Raw genomic sequence first — 5,673 nt, forward strand, 5'->3', positions numbered from 1 at the left:
CCCTTTTGAGCCTCCACTTCTTTATCTGTAAAATGGAGGATGGGGGGGTTGCTCTAGGAGCTGGACACTGTTTCCCTCCCATACTATCCTCTCATCCAATCCTCCCCCACAGCTCTGAAGCACCCAGGGAACATGTAGGCAGCAGCTCACACCCTTATTACAGGTAAAAGTGGACCAACCCTTCCTTCCTTCCTTCCTTCCTTCTCTCAAAACCGGGTCTTGCTGTGCTGCCTAGGCTGGAATACGGTGGTGCAATCACAGCTCACTGCAGCCTTGAGCTCAAGGGTTTGAACTTGGGCTCAAGCAATTATCCTGTTTCAGCCTCTTGAGTAGCTAGGACTCCAGGTGTCTACTATCACACCTGCTTAATATATATATATATATATTTTGGTGTGGACGTAGGGGTCTTAACTGCATTGCCCATGCTGGCCTTCAACTCCTGGCCTCAAGTATTTCTCTGATTTTGGCCTCCCAAAGCATGGGAATTATAGGTGTAACCCACTGCACCCAGCCTAGGAGAACCATTTCTATAAAGCATCAGTAACCAGCATATAATTATTGAAAAATATTTATTGCATGAAGTACCGCTGCTATTTTTTCTTGCACACCCATCTAAAAAAAAATAAAGGTAAGTCACTTTATACACTCCTTGGAACAAGTCAACTTTTCTCTATGTCAATCTGTCCTTGTTCCTTATCTTGAAAAATGGGGCATAAAGGCCGGTGACTCCATCCACTGAGAACTCCCAGCCCAACACAGTAGAAACTCAAACAAGGGAGGGGTCTCCAGAATATGTCCTCCTGAAGGGTGGGCCTGAGTACCTGGAGAAACGAGCCTTGCTACAGACGGGCCAGTTTAACTCATGGCTTGGTCCTCTTTTCCCACATCCATGACACCCTAGGCCTTGGGTGGGTCTGTTACCTCCTTTGTCTAAGAGGACAGAGAGAACCAAGGACAACAACTTACAATCTGGGCTTCTGCTCAAGTGGTGGGATAGCTGCCAAGGCTCTTGCCTATGCTTTCCTGGTTCAGGAGGGAACAGAGTTGAGCTGCCCTGACCGACAGCTATTGACCTGCCTGGGGAAGAGCCTGCAGCCTTCTTCTGGAGGTCCCTAACCTCCAGGCCACTTTTGGCTACCCTGGGCCTCTGCCTCCAACAACATGGCCATTTGGCCTTATCCCAAGCTGGTGTCTGAGTACAGGCTCTGGGATCTGGCAGACTTAGTTCAAGGCCTGGCTCTGCTATGCTCGTGCTATGTGACCTTGGACAACCCATCAACTGCTCTGAACCTTAGTGTTCTCATCTTTAAAAGGAGGACTTTTAAAGCACTATCAGCCTTTATGAATTGTTACAAGACGCTATGTCTACAAAAAATAGAAATCATACAATATATTCAACAACAATACGTCTAATGTGTGTGGCACAGTATCTAGGGCACACAGCAAGGAATCGATAAATATTAATGGCATTGTCATTACCATCCCCTCTGTCTTTTCTTCCTTTTAAATTCTAAGAAGCATGGATCAGCTAGAACTTATTTGTTCCAGCCATTTGTAAGCAGAAAACTAAACTGTGAAGACCACCAGCCAGCCTCTCCCACATGAGGAGCAAAGACCTCAGAGACACCCCCATCTCTCCCCACCTGCAAGCCTCTGCTCCCCTGGACCCCACCTAGACCCTATTCCTGTCCTTCCAAATGTTAATATAAAAACTTTTATTCTGGATGAAAACCATCTACTAAGGCCATATATGTTTGTAATAGTGTTCTTTATAGTTATTGAATTTTATGTGACCTCGGAAAATTATTGTATTCTAATATTTATAAAAATGATCACAGATTTCCTGGATTACGACACAAGATCAAGTTGATAATGCATGTTAATTTGGTTTGCTCACAAATAACAACTACAGGGTGATTTCAGAGCTGCAGTATGTACAGGCTGATGTCCTTGTTTATGTACAGATAGGACAGATTAGACTGGTTTCCATAGATCTAAGAATACCACCAATATCATGAAGCATCCAACTGTGTGGCATTCCCACAGTAACAGCTGTTACCTTCAGTTCCGAAAGTAACATTGTCATTTTTTATCTCAGACCATCAGGTCACCCAACCTGGAGCAGGTGCCCATACTGAAGGGACTGGCATCACTTCTATCAAAAGGCATCCTTGGCTTGGCGCCCGTAGCACAGTGGTTACAGCGCCAACCACATATACCAACAGTGGTCGGTTTGAACCCAGCCCAGGCCAGCTAAACAACTGCAACAAAAAAACAGCCAGGTATTATGGCAGATGCCTGTAGTTCTAGCTACCTGGGAGGCTGAGGCAAGAGAATCGCTTAAGCTCAAGAGTTTTTGAGGTTGCTATGAGCTGTGACGCCACAGCACTCTACCAAGGGTGACACAGTGAGACTCTGTCTCAAAAAAGAAAAAAGGCATCCTCTCTGGGCCCAGCTGAGCCTCTCAAGGCCACAGCTTCCAGCAGCCTGGACCCGGACGGGGAGCCGGAGAGATCCAGGGCAATGCAGGGACCCAGAACCCTGCACTCAGGTACAGCAGCCTTTCCTACCACCTCAGCCCTTCTTCCCTTCTGTCCTTAGAAGCTTTCTATTGACCTTCCAGAACATCAGCACCTAATCTCTGGCTCCTACACATCACATTCCCTAGGGACTTTTCTCTATCACTCTCTCTTTTCCACCAGCACCTTCCCTAGCCCTGCAAACACATTCCGATCCTCTTAACCTAAAAAGAAAGGAAGGAAGGAAGGAATGGACGGACAGGAAGAGAAAGAGGCTGGGAATCAAGAGGCACTCCTTCCCCCTCCAGTTATGACATTTCCTGTGTCCCTGCACTGCCAAGCTTCTCACAACAGCATCTGCGAGCGATCACTGTGTCCCATGGCCAGGCTCAGGCTCTGGCTCTGGCCCCACCACTCAGCCGAAGCTGTTCTAGGAAAGCTCAATGGTGACCTTCTCTCTATCTGATTTGATATCACGCCTGCCTTCTTTGCCCATCCATGGCCAATGTCTATCATTTTCTTGTGCCACATTTTCTTGATACTCCCCTTTGCCTCATGTCACCACCCTCCTCTGGCTTGCTTGACACTGACCAGCCCCTCTTGGCCAACCTTGCCCTTGTCCTAGCCTCATCTTGACCATTTTCCTGTGCCCATTGTCCTCTCCATCTCCTGCCCTGGTCTCTTCACAGCCACACTGCAGCTTATGATACTATCCTCCTGAAAAAGCCCTTGAGGGCACCGTCACAAAGTGGGCACTCAGGCAGTCCACCTGCGTCCGGCAGCCTGTCCCTCAGGGCTCCTCAGCCTGGTGGCCCACCTTCGATTGTCCTCCCTCCTCTGCCTTCGGTTCTTTGCGGTTCGAAGCCTGGCAGCAGCTGGAGCAGCCCTAACAGCCCAGGAGTGCGCCAGACCACAGCCTCTGCTCCTGGAGCCCCGTGGGCGGGAACTGCTGGTTACCGCCATCATGTCTGCTGCAAATCCTGAGACTCCAAACTCAACTATCTCCAGGGAGGCTACACCCAGTCCATCTACAACCAGCCACAGCTATGTTTTACCAGAAGGCAAAATCATGCCAAATACCGTTTTTGTTGGTGGAACTGATGTCAGGATGGATGAAACCGAAATGAGAAGTTTCTTTGCTAGATATGGTTCAGTAAAAGAAATGAAGATAATCACGGACCGAACTGGTGTGTCCAAAGGCTATGGATTTGTTTCATTTTATAATGATGTGGATGTGCAGAAGATAGTAGAAACACAGATAAAATTTCTGTAAAAAGCTGAAACTGGGCTCTGCAATCAGGAAACAAAATTTATGTGCTTGTCATGTGCAGCCACGTCCTTTGGTTTTTAATCCTCCTCCTCCACCCCAGTTTCAGAGTGTCTGGAGTAATCCAAACACTGAAACTTTATATGTAGCCTCCAACCATGATGAATCCTGTAACTCAATATGTTCAGGCATATCCTCCTTATCCAAGTTCACCAGTTCAGGTCATCACAGGATATCAGCTGCCTGTATCTAACTATCAGATGCCACCACAGTGGCCTGCTGGAGAACAACGGATTTATGTTATACCTCCGGCTTATACAGCTGTTAATTACCACTGTGATGAAGTTGATCCAGGAGCTGAAGTTTTGCCAAATGAATGCTCAGTTCATGAAGCTACTCCATCTTCTGGAAATGGCCCACAAAAGAAATCTGTGGACCGAAGCATTCAGACAGTGGTATCTTGTCTGTTTAACCCAGAGAATAGACTGAGAAACTCCCTTGTTACCCAAGATGACTATTTCAAGGATAAAAGAGTGCATCACTTTAGAAGAAGCCAGGCAATGCTTAACTCTGTTTGATCCTCTCTGCAACTTTCTAGTCTCAAGCAAAATTGCTGGTTTTTGAATATCAAGAGGATGACAGTTTTTCACTATTATAGAAATAGAAATTTAATTCTGAATTTTGATAAATCACACTCAGACTTTATATTATTAGACTGCCTAGTTTTATCTTAAATTGAAACCGTTCTTCATTAGATGTTTATTTAGAAACTAGTTTTGTGTTAAATATATAGTTGAAAATAAGAAAAATAATTGAGACTGAAAGGAATAACTTTAAGATTAATCTGCAAGAATTTTTTTAATTGAAATTGACATTTTAAGGGTTTAAAAAGCAAATACTGATTTTCAAAAATTATTTTTTAAAACCTATTTTGAGGGGCGGCGCCTGTGGCTCAACAGGGTAGGGCACTGGCCCCATATGTCAGAGGTGGTGGGTTCAAACCCAGCCCCTGCCAAAAACAAACAAACAACAACAACAAAAAAACACCTGAAACCATAAACATTCAAAAGAAAATAATAAAAACTCTTTTAAAAAAAACACCTACTTTGAAAAGTCAGAATTTTGATAGTTTGAATACAAGCATTTCACTTCTCCAACAAATAATTTTATGAACAGTACGATATCTGTAGTTTTGTTCTTAGTATTTATGTTTTGCCTAGAAATTTACCACAAAAGCAGAATTTTTAAAACTGCATTTTTAATCAGTGGAACTCAATATATAGTTAGCTTTATTGAAGTCTTCCTTGTCTAAACCCAGTAAAACATATTCTAAGCAAACAGTCCAATCAGTGGGTCTTAACATTTATTCAGAATATTTCATCCTTTATCTAGTATCCACACATATATATCCTATTTGATTGGGATGGCAATTAGGATAAATAAATTCTGGGCCAAATTTTTTTTAAGAATCCAAGACAAACTAAACTTTACTAGGTACAGGGCCTAATTTTTTTTTAAGAATCCAAGACAAACTTAACTTTACTAGGTACATAAGCTTCTCAGTGAGTTACTGTTCTACTTTTTGTAAATTTTTTTCCATCAAAGGCTAAACTCAATAGCTGTCTTAAATTGTGCACAATATTGGTATTAAAGAATGCTGAAACTTTTTTTTATGTCACTTAAAGGTTAATCAGAGTATCTGAAAGAAATTGTTTTTGTAAAAACACTGAAATATGCCTCGGCACCTGTGGCTCAAGTGGCTAAGGCGCCAGCCACATACACCTAAGGTGGCAGGTTTGAATCCAGCCTGGGCCCGCCAAACAACAATAATGGCTGCAACCAAAAAATAGCCGGACGTTGTGGCGGGCGCCTATGGTCCTAGCTGCT

The 5,673-nt window shown here is 43.9% G+C and overlaps 1 protein-coding gene and 1 pseudogene across 1 annotated transcript in view; one reads left to right on the plus strand and one right to left on the minus strand.

Annotated features, from left to right (window-relative positions):
- The window catches only part of QSOX1 (quiescin sulfhydryl oxidase 1), a 50,925-nt gene that overhangs the window by 23,737 nt on the left and 21,515 nt on the right, over positions 1-5,673 (minus strand). The gene's annotated exons all lie outside the window — the stretch shown is intronic.
- On the plus strand, positions 3,484-4,364 carry LOC100962445 (annotated as a pseudogene).

Source organism: Otolemur garnettii, unplaced genomic scaffold (assembly GCF_000181295.1).
Source record: "Otolemur garnettii isolate 467f Iridium unplaced genomic scaffold, OtoGar3 scaffold00016, whole genome shotgun sequence".
NCBI classification, from domain to species: Eukaryota; Metazoa; Chordata; class Mammalia; order Primates; family Galagidae; genus Otolemur; species Otolemur garnettii.